Here is a 15,142-nt window from a genome sequence, read left to right as displayed (position 1 = left end):
AAAAAGTAGGCAGCAAGGGGGTAGAGACAGACTCTTCACTAAATGGTGTTGGGAAAAGTGGACAACTACATGTAAAAAAATCAAACTGGATTACTTTTTCACAACATATACACAAACTCAAAATAGATTAAAGGCTTAAATGTATTAATAAGACCTGAAACCATAAAACTTCTGGAAGAAAACAGAGGCAATACACTCTGTGACATGAATCTTAGGAATATTTACTGTATATGTCTCCTTAGGCAAGGGGGAAGAAAGCAAAAATAAATGAATACATCAAACCAAAAAGGTTTTACACAGCAAAGGAAGCTATCAACAAAATAAAAACTCTGCCTGCTGAATGGCCAAAGATATTTGCAAATGGCATATCCAACAGGGGTTAATATCTAAAATATACAAAGAACTCATACAACTCAAAATAAAATAAAACAAAAAGGCTGATTAAAAAATAGCAGAAGACCTGAATAAATATTTTTTTTCCAAAGAAGACAACAGATGGCTAACAGACGCATGAAAAGATGTTCAACATTGCTAATCATCAGGGAAATGCAAACCAAAACTACAATGAGATATCCTTTCATACCTGTCAGGATTGCTACTATAAAAAAGACCACAAATATTAAGCATTGGCCAGACATGGAGAAAAGGAAACCCCTGTGCAGCACTGGTGAGAATGTAAATAGATGCAGCCACTGTGGAAAACGTTATTCAGTTCAGTTCATTTCAGTCACTCATTTGTGTCCGACTCTTTGCGACCCTGTGAATCACAGCACGCCAGGCCTCCCTGTCCATCACCAACTCCCGGAGTTTACCCAAAACTCATGTCCATTGAGTCAGTGATGCTATCCAGCCATCTCATCCTCTGTCATCCCCTTTTCCTCCTGTCCTCAATCCCTCCCAGCAACAGGGTCTTGGAGATTTCTGAAAAAAAAAAAAAAAAAATTAAAAATAGGCTACCATATGATCCAGAATTTCTACTCCTAGGTATTTAGTCTATAGAAAAGGAAAACTCTGATTAGAAATGATTAATGTATGCCTGTGTTTATTGCAGCACTATTTACAATAGCTAAGATATGAAAGTAATTAAGTGACCATGGATAGATGAATGGATAAAAACGTGAGATACACACCCAGATACACAGTGCAGTATTACTCAGCCATAAAAAAGAATGAAATCTTGCCGTTTGGGACAGCATAGATGGACCTAGAAGGTACTATGCTAAGTAAAACAAGTCAGACAAGGAAATAATACTGTATGATTTCACTTATATGTGGAATCTAAGAACAAAACAAATGAACAAATGTAATCAAATAAAAATAGAGTCATGGATATAGAGAACAAAAAGTAGTTGGTAGAGGGGAGATGGGAGAGGGAGGAGAAAAGTGAGAGAAATTAAGAGGTACAAAATAAATGTCACAGTATGAAATGGGAAGCATGGGGAATATAGTCAATAATTATGCAATATCTTTGTATAGTAGCAGATGGCAACTAGAATTATTATGGTGATCATTTTGAAATGTTTGGAAATACTGAATCACTATTGTATGCACCAGGAAATAATATAGTGTCGTAGGTCAATTATACTTCAATAACAAATGAACAAAAAAATCTCATAGGAAAAAAGATCATAATTTGTGGCTACCAGAGGTGAGGGGATGGGTTTTGAATCCTCCTGCCAATGCAGGAGCCACAGAAGACGAAGGTTTGATCCCTGGGTGAGGAAGATCCCCTGGAGAAGGAAATAGCAACCCACTCCAGTTTTCTTGCCAGGATAATCCCACAGACAAAAGGAGCCTGATGAGTTACCATCATTGAAGTCACAAAGAGTCAGACACAACTGAGAAACAGGGCAGGCATGCAGAAGGTGAGGGGACAGGGAGGGGGAGTTAGATGAAGGTAGTCAAAAGGTATAACATTTCCAGTTATAAGTATTAACGATGTAATGTCCAACATGATAAGATAATTAACCCTGCTCTACTTTATAAATGAAAGTTCATAAGAGAATAAATCCTGTAAGTGCCCATCAAAAAGACAAATATTTTTTCTGTTTCTTTAATGTTTATATGAAATGATGGATGGTCACTAAACCTATTGTTATAATCCTTTCATGATGTATGTAAGTCAAATCATTATGTTGTGTATCTTAAATTTATACAGTGCTGTACTTCAATAAAACTGGGGCAAAAAAAGTGAACCTCCAACATAGCCTACTCTTTATATTTAAAGTGAAAGAAATTTATTACACAAAATGAAATGGATTATTGTTAATCCATGGAGGAAATACATTCTCTCTGAACAAAATGGCTAAAGGAATCTCTGAAGTCCTGGAACAAAACTCTCTTTGCAGCTGTTTTAGAATATGCTGGAAGCTGGGGAAAATGTGAAGAGAGCAGCATAGACTTTTCTTCCACTCATGGACAAAAGTAAGTCTAGTATTTTCCCAGATGTCAAAGGACAAACTGACTCAGTTGCTAAGCACTGTTTTCAGAGACTTCATAATCAGAGGAAGAGATAAAACAGAAAGTATAGAACCATATTGTGGAATGTCAACAGAAGGCATTTTAATGTCAAAAACTGACAGAAAAGTTCTACATTAACAAAGAGTATTAGTTAATTTTATATAAGACTAATGATCATACTACTTGAAATAAAATTACCAATGAAATATAAAAGTAAGGAGTAACTTCATTAAATCTGATAACCCAGGAAGCAGTGATTTTTTTCCTCTCAGAGAAACTTTGAGGAATTTAGAGTTGCTTGAATAAACAGGATTGAAATAAAGAAATGGTGGATGGAACACATGATCCTTCACAGGTGAAGTACTGAGAGCAAATGCAGAAGACCTGGCAAAATCCATGTGAGCCACCAGCCCTTTCCCTTTTCCACCATCCAAGTCAGTGGAACAATGTGGATCCTATTACCGCTTCTGGGAAACACAACTGGTTCCAGGAGGTCATGGCAAGCAGAGGCGCCCAAAGTGGCATTTACTCCCTGCCTATTTGGCCCACTAGGTAAGGAATGGGGCTCTTCATTGGCTAACTTCTAACAGATGCAGCTGTGCCAGGCAAAGAATGGTGGTCCTCTGCCAGCTAATTCCTGGCCACTACTTGCTGTCTTTGGCTTCAGATACTTCCTATTTCTCCCCAGGCCACTGTACCTCTGAACTAGCAAGTATGATTACAGTAAATCTTAACTCTTCCTATTTGTGTGTTTTTATGCTAGAAAGAAAACCCACATAGTCCTTGATCAGCTTCTATTTGTGGGTAATGAGAGAATTTTTTTTGTCTCAGGTGTGTCTGAGGAGACAGAAAAATCATTAGGCACATCAGTTATTTTTAGGACAAAGGAAGGGGACTGCTCTGAAACATTAGAACTTACTCTAAGAAGTAAATTTTCAAACTTTGTTTACTCAGTCAGATTCTAGAATGTACCACATTATGTAACCAATATGGTCAGTAATGAAAAAGCCCAACTCAACTATCATTTAAAGGAGATTAAAAAAAAAAAAAAAAAGATGGCTATCAAATAAGAAACAGTGCAAGACCTCTTGAAGAAAAGTTTGCATATTTTAGCAAAGTAAATTTTGAGAGTTTGACATGTTCAATAAATTGTCCAAGAGCCCAAATAAAGAAAAACAGATTAAAATGATGAAAGAAAAGATGAAGTACAGACACATGAAAGAATTTCCATCTAAAATGGAACAGGAGACTCTGAAATGGAGAATCTCACACGTGCACCCTCCGAAGAATGGTACTTAAGAACTGAGAGACTGCCTTCCCATAAATGCTTCATTTACAAATGACTAAGGATTATCTCCTGACCAATGAACATCTGCTAAAAATCCCTGGCCATTCTCAAGCCAGTGAACTTACTTGGTCTCTGGCTGGACTTCTCTTTTTGCACTCCTTGCCCATAACAACAACCCATCCCAAACCCTCAAAAGACTTGTCTGTAGCTTGCCACAGCATGTATTTCCCAAATTGCTATTCCTTTTCTATTCTCGAATAAACTCAGTGTCTTGTAATTTGAGCTTGTCTCAGTTTATCTCTTCATTTGGGTTGACAGAAGGAAGGAATTCAATATGCCTATATTACTAAAAAAGAGAAAAAAAAAAGCCAAAGAAGTACTAATGTAAATATAAAAGAAGTTTTAATTGGATGAAGAAAGTCTGAGTCTGAAACTAAAATGGTTCCCTGAACACAAGGAAAAATAAATGAAAAGAGAGTGTAGGTTTAAAGAAAATAAGTTCAATTATTTCTAAGCAACTCATGAACAAAAGAGAAAGTTTACAGATAGTAAAGATAGTTGAGAGACTACACAGAAAATAAGAACAATGAAATTTAGTGTGTTAAAACTTACAGTAAAGGATCAAAGCCAATCTACAAAACACTAGCCTATGTGTCGTTTCTATTATTAAATACAAATGAATGAAAAGAAATGATTTCAAACCTCAAAACATTTGAAAATGAGTTGTAAAATTTAAGGAAAGCAGGAGAAAGAAACTAATACAATACATAAAAAAGTAATTGCAAATTAAAGATCTATAGACAATGTTAAAAGCTAGGACCTGGACCTTTTAAATACATCAAATATATAAAACATGCTGGTAAATCTAAATAACAACAAAAAGAATTAGCATGTTAAAATGAGATATCTATAAAAAAATTTTAATTAGCTATTATATAACTATATTGTGTGTATGTGTGTGTGTGTATGTGTTTGTGTGTGTATGTGCCCTCAGCTGTGTCTGACTCTTTGTGACTCATGGACTATAGTCAGCCAGGTTCCTTTGTCCATGGAACTTTCCAGGCAAGAATACTGAAGTAGGTTGCCATTTCCTACTCCAAGGGATCTTCCTGACCCAGGGATCAAACCCATGTCTCTTATGTCTCCTGCAATGTTAAAAAACTTAATGATATGTATTTTACAGAAAATATAAATGGATAAGATAGATTCTAAAAAAAATTAGAAAACCTCAAAAAACCTCCAAGCTGAGAAATAATTAAAAATTGTGTTATTTTTTTAAGGTTTCCATCTTGATAGTTTTACAGGTGAATTCTTCTAAACATTCAAAAAAAAGAAAATATAAAGAGCCTAGGAAAAGAAGAAAATTTTCTAACTCAGCTAATATAAACCTACTAGCAAAATCTTACAAAGTATAGAAATCTGCAGTTGTTTCTCAGTTAAGACAATGTAAACATTCTAAATATACAGCAAATGTAATACAACATGATTTTAATACAATAACATATCATGATTGAGTATGAACTATACTAGAAAATAAGAATGGCTTAAAGTCAAGAAATTAATAAAGCAGTGCATAGCAACCATTGGCCAAGGAAGAAAGGCTACATAAATATTTATTGGTCTTTGATGTGGGGTGGTGGGGAGAGGGCAACAAATGACTTTTATTATCTTACTTGCTACTCCTCCTATGAACCAACTGAGACGTAGGGAAAGGACTCAAACAAATGGAGATTAAAATACAGTCATCACTTCATATCCACCAGGGCCTCTCCCCACCTCCCACCCATGGATACCAAAATCTACTGATGCTCAAGTCCCTTTTATAAATGTCCTGTATTTGCTTAACCTATGCACATTCTCTCCTAAACTCTAAGTCATCTCCATATTACTTATAATACCTAATACAATGTGAATGTTATGTAAATAACATTTTGGATCCTGGACCCAGTTCCAATATGTGTGTGTCAACAAGCAATTCTCAGATGAGAAATCAACTCAATTCTATCCAGAGACAGCATAGATTCTACAAGTAAAGGGTAGGACTGCCTCCACTTCAGGCACCAAACGCAAACCTGGGTTGTAACTGCTCCTGACCAACCAGCTTCAGATTTGAGGTTCTAACAACCCCTCCAATTCAAGATGCCAACCATAGGTCCAGGTTGTTACCTATACTTCTGAGCAACTGGTTATAGATCAGACATTCCCATGACCCCCTTATCATTTTGAATAATTTGCTAGACTGTTTCACAGAACTGTGGAAACATGTTTACTCGCTAGATTACCAATTTATAAGAGATTAAGAAAAGGTGGCAAGAATACACAGAGGAATTATACAAAAAAAGATCTTAATGACCAGAATAACCACGATGATGTGGTCACCTAAAGCCAGACATCCTGGAGTGTGAAGTAAAGTGGTCCTTAGGAAGTATTACATGAATAAATCTAGTGGAGGTGATGGAATTCTAGCTAAGTTATTTCAAATCCTAAAAAATGATGCTGTTAAAGTGCTGCAGTCAATATGCCAGCAAATTTGGAAAACCAGCAATGGCCACAGGACTGGTAAAGGTCAGTTTTAATTTCAATCCCCAAAAATGGCAATGCCAAAGAATCTTCAAACTACCACATAATTGCACTCATTTCACATGCTAGCAAGATAATGCTCAAAATCCTTCAAGCTAGACTTCAATAGTACTTGCACTGAGAACTTCCAGATATACAAGCTGCATTTAGAAAAAGCAGAGGAAGCAGAGATAAAATTGCCACAATCTACTGGATCATAGAAAAAGAAAGGGAATTCCAGAAAAACATCTACTTCTGCTTTGTTGACTATGTTATAGCCTTTGACTGTGGACTGTGTGGATCACAACAAACTGTGGAAAATTCATAAACAGATGGGAATGCCAGACCACCTTACCCGTCTCCTGAGAAACCTGTATGCAGGACAAGAAGCAATAGTTAGAACAGGATATGGAACAACTGACCGCTTCCAAATTGGAGAGGAGTACATCATGGCTGTATTTTTTCATCCTGCTTCTTTCATTTATATGCAGAGCACATCACACGAAATGCCCAGCTGAATGAAGCACAAGCTAGAATGAAGATTGCCTGGAGAAATGTCAGCAATCTCAGATATGCAGGTGGTACCACTCTAATGGAAGAAAGTAAAGAGGAATTGAAGAGCATCTTGATGAAGGTGAAAGAAGAGAGTGAAAAAACTGGCTTAAAATAAAACATTCAAAAAACAAAGATCATGACATCTAATCTCATCACTTCATGGCAAATGGATGGGTAAAAAGTGGAAATAGTGACAGATTTTATTTTCTTGGGCTCCAAAATGACAGTGGACTGTGATGGCAGCCACTAAATTAAAAGATGCTTGCTCCTTGAAGGAAAGCTATGACAAACTTAGACAGTGTATTAAAAAAGCAGAGATATCACTTTGCAGACAAAGGTCTGTATAGTCAAATCTGTGTTTTTTCTAGTAGCCATGTATGGATATGAGAGTTGGACCATAAAGAAGGCTGAGCACTAAGGAGTTGATGCTTTCGAACTTTGGTGGTAGAGAAGACTCTTGAGAGTCCCTTGGACTGCAAGGAGATCAAACTAGTCAATCCTAAAGGAAATAAACCCTGAATATTCATTGGAAGGACTGATGCTAAAGCTGAAGCTCCAATACTTTGGCCAGCTGATGTCAAGAGCCTACTCATTGGAAAAGCCCTGATGCTAGGAAAGACTGAGGGGAAGAAAAAGGGATGACAGAGGATAAAATGGTTGGATAGCATCACTGACTCTATGGACATGAATCTGAGCAAACTCGGAGATAGTGAAGGGCAGGGAAGCCTGACCTGCTGCAGACCATGGGTAGCAAAGAGTTGGATACAGCTTAGTGACTGAACAACAACAATAACAAAGGCTATTAAAGGGTATACAGATCCACAGCCAGATGAAGGGTTTCATAGGGTGAGATCCCAAACAGAAGAACTTCTGTCGTCAAGGAGCTTATGGTTCAGCACTGTAGCATATGGAAATATTCTAATTCCCCAGCTTGGAAACTCTCTGAACCTTCTCCTTTGGGTTTTTTTGGAGTCCTCATTACTTAAGCATGATTGATTAAATCATCAGTCAATGATGATTGATTGGCCAAGCAATCTAGCCCTTCTTTCCTCCCTGTAAATCAACCCTCTCTTCAAGATTGGTCTTCCTTGCCACCAGCTCACTTTCTGAGGTGTTTTCAAAAGCTACCTTAATTAAAATAAATCAGTTATGTGGAAAGAGACTTCTGAATAACACAACACTCATTTCACCTTTGTGGCTCTGAATCATTTTCAAGAACTGAGGACAAGAGACCAAATACAATAATAAAAGATGCACCCATTGCTCAGGAAATTTGGGATTCGAGAGCTGTGATCCTGGAACTGTGGATGAAGACCAGATATATATGAGAAATATTTTGATCATCTGAGTGACCAAACATACATATTTCTTATAAATCACAATATTGCAGATAATATATAATCTGGATATTTAACTATGGTAGCATTATAATTTTATTGTTCAGTCACTAAGTCATGTCCAACTCTTTGCGACCCCATGGACTGTAGCTTGCCAGGTTCCTCTGCCCATGAGATTTTCTAGGCAAGAGTACTGGAGTGAGTTGCCATTTCTGATCCAGGGATCAAACCCACGTCTTCTGCATTGGCAGACGGATTCCCTACCGTTGAGCCTCCAGGGAACCCACACAATGTTACACATATAAGTATGTAAAAGTAACAGTATTACACAAATATTACACAGTAAAATAGATAAAAGAATTGACTTTAAAGTCAAGTCAGCTTCCTTTCAAGATTCTGCCTCACTGGAAGGTTAGAGCTAGAATGGAAACAGTTCCATGACTGAGAGGGAACAGCATAGAGTACCATCCAGACCTAAAAAGATGGAGAAAGTCAGTTTGATTCAGATAAAATCTTAACAGTTTTCTTTAAATAATTATTTGTTCAGTTGTGTTGTCTTAGTGCAGCATGCAGGATCTTAGTTGAGGCATGCAGCTCTCTATTACGGTGCACTGACTCAGTTGTTCTGCAGCATGTGGGATCTTAGTTCCCTGACCAGGGATCAACCCCCCATCCACTTCATTGCAAGATGGATTCTTAATCACTGGACCACCAGGGAAGTCCCTTCCTGAGAACTTTAATTTCTAAAGTCAATAGGTGCTGCATACTCAGGTACCTTTGTTGTTTACCAAATTAAGCAGCCTCTGGTTTGCATAGTTGCAAGAATTTTGTTTTATTTTGTTTTCCCCAGGCTTACTGAATCTAAAGGAGTTATATTCTCAGGGCATTTGTTAGAATATCAGTATAGAAAGTTTTACTTATATTAATGTAATAAATAGCTTTTCAGAAAACTTCCTAAGACGGTTCATTATTCATGCATGGCTGTTGTAATAGTGGGTTTTCTCTGATTAAAATAAGATTTCACTTTTCAAGTCTCTGACATGTATGGGAAAGTATTTAGCAATAGACACATATTTAATTTAATAAATTAAATATATACTGTTTTTAAAGGACAATCTATAATACTTGAAGAAGAGGAGTTTAGAATATGTTATTGAATTGGGCCTAGATGGGGTATTCTATGAAAAGCCTTTTTATGAAGTGATAAGTAGATTTTTCACGGTTAAATGTTGATTATCTGCCAGTGATATTTTCAGCTTATCTTTGCTTATAGGAAATGGAAGTTTGTTTACGTATTTGTTTAGCTTCATGTACACATCACAATACAAAGTTTAAGGAAAAACACAGAGTGGAAAAGTGGAGAGTACCTTGGTAATCCATGTGATAATAGCTCCAAGTGAAAACTTTCACAGGTGAAAAGACCCTGTTATGGAAGTTCAGTTCTTCCTGGAAAAGAGTTGTTTTGTACCTGGGATTCTGAGCTGGAACTGATTCTTTCTACCAACTGGAATTTAAAGTGTCCCTCCCTCCGCCACAACAGGATGAAGGGGCCCCAGGCTAGAATGCACCAGGGCTAAGTTCCTAGACATCTCTCCCAGAAGGAAAACAATAGACTGCTGGCATTTTTTAAGTCGATAAGAAGGAGGAAACCACTGGAACTCAAGAGAAATTGGTTGGTAATGATTTTAAAGGTGGCCGTGAACATTTGCAGTTGCAAAGCAGAACATCTTTCAGCAAAGAGGCTCTTGATAGAGGAAATGACTGGTCACTTTGAACAAGGAACAAAATTGGCTTGATTCACACAAATAATCAGCCAAGCTTGAAAAATTCGAGGAAGTAAATCCAGACCCAATTTAATGTTAAGGTAACAGCCGCTTAGCCACTCCAGAGAGTCTCACCAATTCCCTAGTTCAAGGCAAGAGCAGTTTATTCTATAGTTGTTTGTTTTTACATAACCACGAGGTAAAATACATTTGAACTTTCCCTTTCTGTCCGTTGTAGGGGTATGATTTCTCTCAATAATTTTTTTTCTCTAAATTTTGCAAAGTCTCAACTTAGAAACTTTCCTAAATATTGTTGTAACTATAGGTGGATACCATCTCCTTATTATAATCTCATGCCTGCAATGGACAAATGTAAGTTCACCAGGTATAATTTTGCAGCAATTGGGGTGTTCAAGAAATGTTACTTTGATTTAAATTTAGCTAAAACATATTTAGGGCTTCCCTACTAGCTCAGATGGTAAAGCATCTGCCTGCAATGCAGGAGACCCAGGTTCAATCCCTGGGTTGGGAAGATACCCTGGAGAAGGAAATGGCAACCCACTCCAGTATTCTTGCCTGGAGAATTTCATAGAGAGAGGAGCCTGGCAGGCTACCATCCGTGGGGTTGCAAAGAATCAGACACTACTGAGTGACTAACACACAAAAACATTTTTAAATCTCCAGATATCAAGGCTGGCAGGAAATTCAATCTCAGTTACTTGGTCCCTCACTTCCTGGAATTTCAAACTCACCAAAATACAGAAGGTGATCCCTCTTGGTTTGGGCAGCACAGGTTACCTTTGTGATGCCCTGTGAACCAGGCTCTGTGGCATGGTGAGCCACCCACACGTGCTGGGTTTTAGCTTCTCCAGGCCCAGTTAGAGCCTCGCTAACTTTGTGGGCCGTAACTCCCCAGGCCTTATGGAAATGAGATAGCTCCATATCTCTGATTCTGTCTTTTTCACCAATTATGAGAAGTCACCCACGTCTGTCCCTTTAAGCTGGGGAAACAAAAACACAAAAGAAAAGCTGTATGTGGGACATTTCTTTTTCTTTTTGGTCTTTCCTCAAAGCAAAGAAACACAGAACTTGGTGTGTGTGGCAGGATTAGGGGTGGAGAGGATATAGTAAAAAGAATAGTGATAGAACAAAATAAAACAGGATGTGCTGCTTCACAGGTAGGTAACATCTTTTACAGAACATGCTCGTAACAGGACTTACCTGTATCCGCATGTTAATAATGAGAACACTTCATCTATTCTCATAGAAGATGAAAAAAAACAGCATTTTCTAGAGTGATCAAAGGGATTAATGGGACATTTATATACCCAGAAATAGGTTTAATGAGGCCCTATTCGTATTCTTGCCTGGAGAATCCCATGGATGGAGGAGCCTAGTGGGCTACAGTCCACGGGGTCGCAAAGAGTCTGACAGGACTGAGCAACTTCACTTTCACTTTCATTCTATGGATATAAGAGATTCGCAGGTATCAGGAATCTAAGAAATTCCATGGCTTCAAGTATACGCTAGAATATTAGAATTACTTAAAAGTGAGAGTTTGAAAGTCGTTCAGTTGTGTCCAACTCTTTGGGACCCTGTGGACTATACAGTCCATGAAATTCTCTAGGCCAGAATACTGGAGTGGGTAGCCTATCCCTTCTCCAGGGGATCTTCTGGACCCAGGAACCGAACCAGGGTCTCCTGCATTGCAGGCAGATTCTTTACCAACTGAGCTATCAGAGAAGCCCAAAAGTACTTAAGACTTACTCTTATAAGTAATGAATCTAAGAGTAAGAGTAATTGAAGTCCTTCAAATCACTGCAGATGGTAACTGCAACCACAAAATTAAGATGCTTGCTCCTTGGAAGAAAAGCTGTGACCAACCTAGACAGCATATTAAAAAGCAGAGACATTACTTTGCCGACAAAGGTCTGTCTAATCAAAGCTATGGTTTTTCCAGTGGTCATGTATGGATGTGACAGTAGGATCATAAAGAAGGCTGAATGCCAAAGAATTGATGCTTTTGAGCTGTGGTGTTGGAGAAGACTCTTGAGAGTCCCATGGACTGCAAAGAGATCCAACCAGTCCATCCTAAAGGAGATCAGTCCTGAATATTCATTGGAAGGACTGATGCTAAAGCTGAAGCTCAATATTTTGGCCACCTAATGTGAAAAGCCGATTCATTGGAAAAGACCCTGATGCCGGAAAAATTGAAGGCACAAGAAGGGGACAACAGAGGAAGAGATGATTGGATGATATCACTGACTCAATGGACATGAGTTTGAGCAAGCTCTGGGGGATTGTGAAGGACAGGGAAGCCTGGGGTGCTGCAGTCCATGGGGTCGCAGAGAGTCGGACACAACTGAGCGACTGAACAAAAACAAATACAGTCCTAAAGAGTGCCTTGCAGTTAGTCTTTCAATATCAGCATCAACTAAGTCTTTCATCTTCATTTTCCTAAAGATGAATGATCTCAGACAGTTCCCTGAATTCTGATGCTCATTTTGGGTAAAGTGCTAATGGAGAGCTCCTCGTGAGCATTTCCCCATGCTTGGTCGTAGGCAGTTCAGATGTGTAGCACTGCAAAAGGAAATGTTGGTCCCGAGTTCCCGTGGGCGCCAAACATTTCTGAGCAGCATCATAGACTGTGGACTGTGATTTTTTTTTAATTAATAATTAACCTTCCTTAAACTGGTTTTATTTAATGTGCTTGCTGTGTAAGAAAGCACATGATTCTTGAGTAAAAGGACATTTAATTTTCTAATCAATGCCACAGAGATGCTTTCTTGCATTTATTTCTACCCAGTTCTGAATTATATGTTGATTGTGTGTAATGGATGTTTAGTAAGGGATAGGGGACAAAATTAGATGCTATTCTAAATAGCTCCTGCCTGGTTTTAATGTCAAATGGCTTCAATTTTCTGTAATTATCTATGAATAGTAAGTCCTAGGGTCTGTCAATTCAGTGTTTTCTGAAGAACAGGCATGTCACCATCACTGGGGAACTTGTTAAAACTGACCCAGCCCAAACTTACTGAATCAGAATCTGCATTTATTAGGTACATAAAAGTTTAAACAGCATGTCTTTGGACACAGTTTAGACTGAATTATTTGTGAAACTTTGGAAAACTATGGATGCCAAATTTCCATAGTAGATCTACTGAATTAGAATAACTGGAGTTGCATGCAACATACATTTTTTTAAAAAAACCTCACAGGTCAAATTTGTTTGTACTTCTACCATTTCTTGTAATAGTGGGAATAAAACTACAATAGTAAATGGAACCATGCTTTCAGCATGAATTGTCATCAACAGGTATTCAGTTCAAGTGGTGCAAATTTTTTTTAATTAAGGCAACAGATTTGAGGATTAGCTAGAGTTTATAGATTCATGTTACTTTTTATGAATTAACAACTTGAATAATTGGAAAATAAATTGGGGAATAAATATTTTTTATACTTTTTTCCTAATGTGTACAAAGCATTAAAATATCATTAGAATATTTGATTCTGTGTTGTTACATTTATGGCAAAAGTTTTTTCTGGGATGGTATATGACTACTAAAATGATTGTGTAATTTCACATTTGAACTGTCTCTAGTAAGCATTTATGGGCTTCCCAGGTGGCACTAGTGGTAAAGAGCCCATCTGGCAATGCAGGAGACATAAGAGATGGGGAGATGATCCCTGGGTCAGGAAGATCCCCTGGAGAAGGAAATGGCAACCCACTCTAGTATTCTTGCCTGGAGAATTCCGTGTACAGAGGAGCCTTGTGAGCTCCAGTCCATGGGGTCGTAAAGAGCTGTACACAACTAAGGGACTAACACTGGGGCTCAGAGGTAAGGAATCCACTTGCAATGCAGGAGATGTAATTTAGATCCCTGGGTCAGGAAAATACTCTGGAGAAGGAAATGGCAAACTTGCCTGAGAAATCCCAGACAGAAGAGCCTGCAGGCTTAGTCCATGGGGTCACAAAGAGTCAGACATGACTGATGCGAGTTAGCATAACATCATAGATAGTAAGAATTTATTATTGGAATTTTCCAGAATAGTGGTAACTTCTGGGCTCTTGCTTTGTTTAGTGTGAAAATAACAGAATAAGGAGCCTAGACATAAATTTTAGTGAATTTTTTTTTCTGTCTTAAAAAAGTGAGCTTTTGTAATAATAGCAGCCAAATAAGAGCAGTAACAATTTCTAGCTTGATTACTCTGGTTTTTCATCTGGTAAAATCTATTTGAATAAAAACGCAAAAATTTCAGACCAAAGTTCAGGTTCAGTTTTGTTTTGATTCATAAAAAGCTAGATTCTAAGATTGTGTGTTGTGTTTTTTTAAGGAGAGACAGTTTAGAATTGTTGATAATCATTTTTTATTTGCTTTGGTGTATTGTTTTATTTTGCCCCTTTTCTCTGTGCAAATTATTTCTAATTTATTCTGGAACATTAATTGATACTTTGATGAATACACATGATACCCTGAGAACTAAAGAATTGATTTTATTGAAAAGTTTTAGGAGGTAAAATTGGGGATGATTTTTGGTGACTCAGTGGAATACAAAATTTGTTTGTTCTTTTTCTTCAAAAAAAATGAGACAAAACCCTCATAAACATTTTGTGAAGACCTCCAGTCAATGGATAAATAATATGAGGTTTCAAAAAATTGGTAATAAAATATAAACTCTCCCTGTTAGTTTAAACTGTAAAGATGTGCAAAATATATTGTGCCTCACAATATAGCAGAATTGTAGTTTTCTGTGTAGTCATTGGATTAAATACCCAGAAGACTTCTGACTCTCTGCTTTCAGACAGCATGGAAAAAGTGGAGTATCCTAATCTCAAAAATCTAATCAATTTTACTACAGAAATTGCTTTGTTAACTAACGGTAATAAGTCTTAAGTAGAAGGGTTCTCTCAAATGTAATTTTAATATAGTTTTGCCCCCATGGAAACCCTTTTCATCTTGCTTTGATTCTAGTGTAAATGTAGAACACTTAAGTAAATTTCTGACTGGAAGTTAATCTACATTCTCCGCTTATAAGAGAACCTAATTTATGAGCAGTAACTGCTAATTTGCTGAGTCTCTCCCTCAGTAAATCCTATTGAGCCTCATTGAAAATGGTGAATCCTATTCTAATATTTTAAAATGGTAATTAATTCACAGTACAAAGGGTATTATGAGGTA

The 15,142-nt window shown here is 37.4% G+C and overlaps 1 non-coding gene across 1 annotated transcript; it reads left to right on the top strand.

The window, feature by feature from the left end:
- The first annotated feature begins 10,422 nt into the window (after positions 1-10,422).
- Positions 10,423-10,494, top strand: TRNAC-GCA (transfer RNA cysteine (anticodon GCA)). The gene has a single exon. It is a non-coding gene; the product is annotated as a tRNA-Cys (tRNA).
- Positions 10,495-15,142: the final 4,648 nt, after the last annotated feature.

The sequence above is a fragment of the Bos javanicus genome, chromosome 6 (genome assembly GCF_032452875.1).
Source record: "Bos javanicus breed banteng chromosome 6, ARS-OSU_banteng_1.0, whole genome shotgun sequence".
NCBI lineage: Eukaryota > Metazoa > Chordata > Mammalia > Artiodactyla > Bovidae > Bos > Bos javanicus.
Note: the sequence above shows the minus strand (reverse complement) of the source record. Positions and strands in the feature narration are given on the sequence as shown.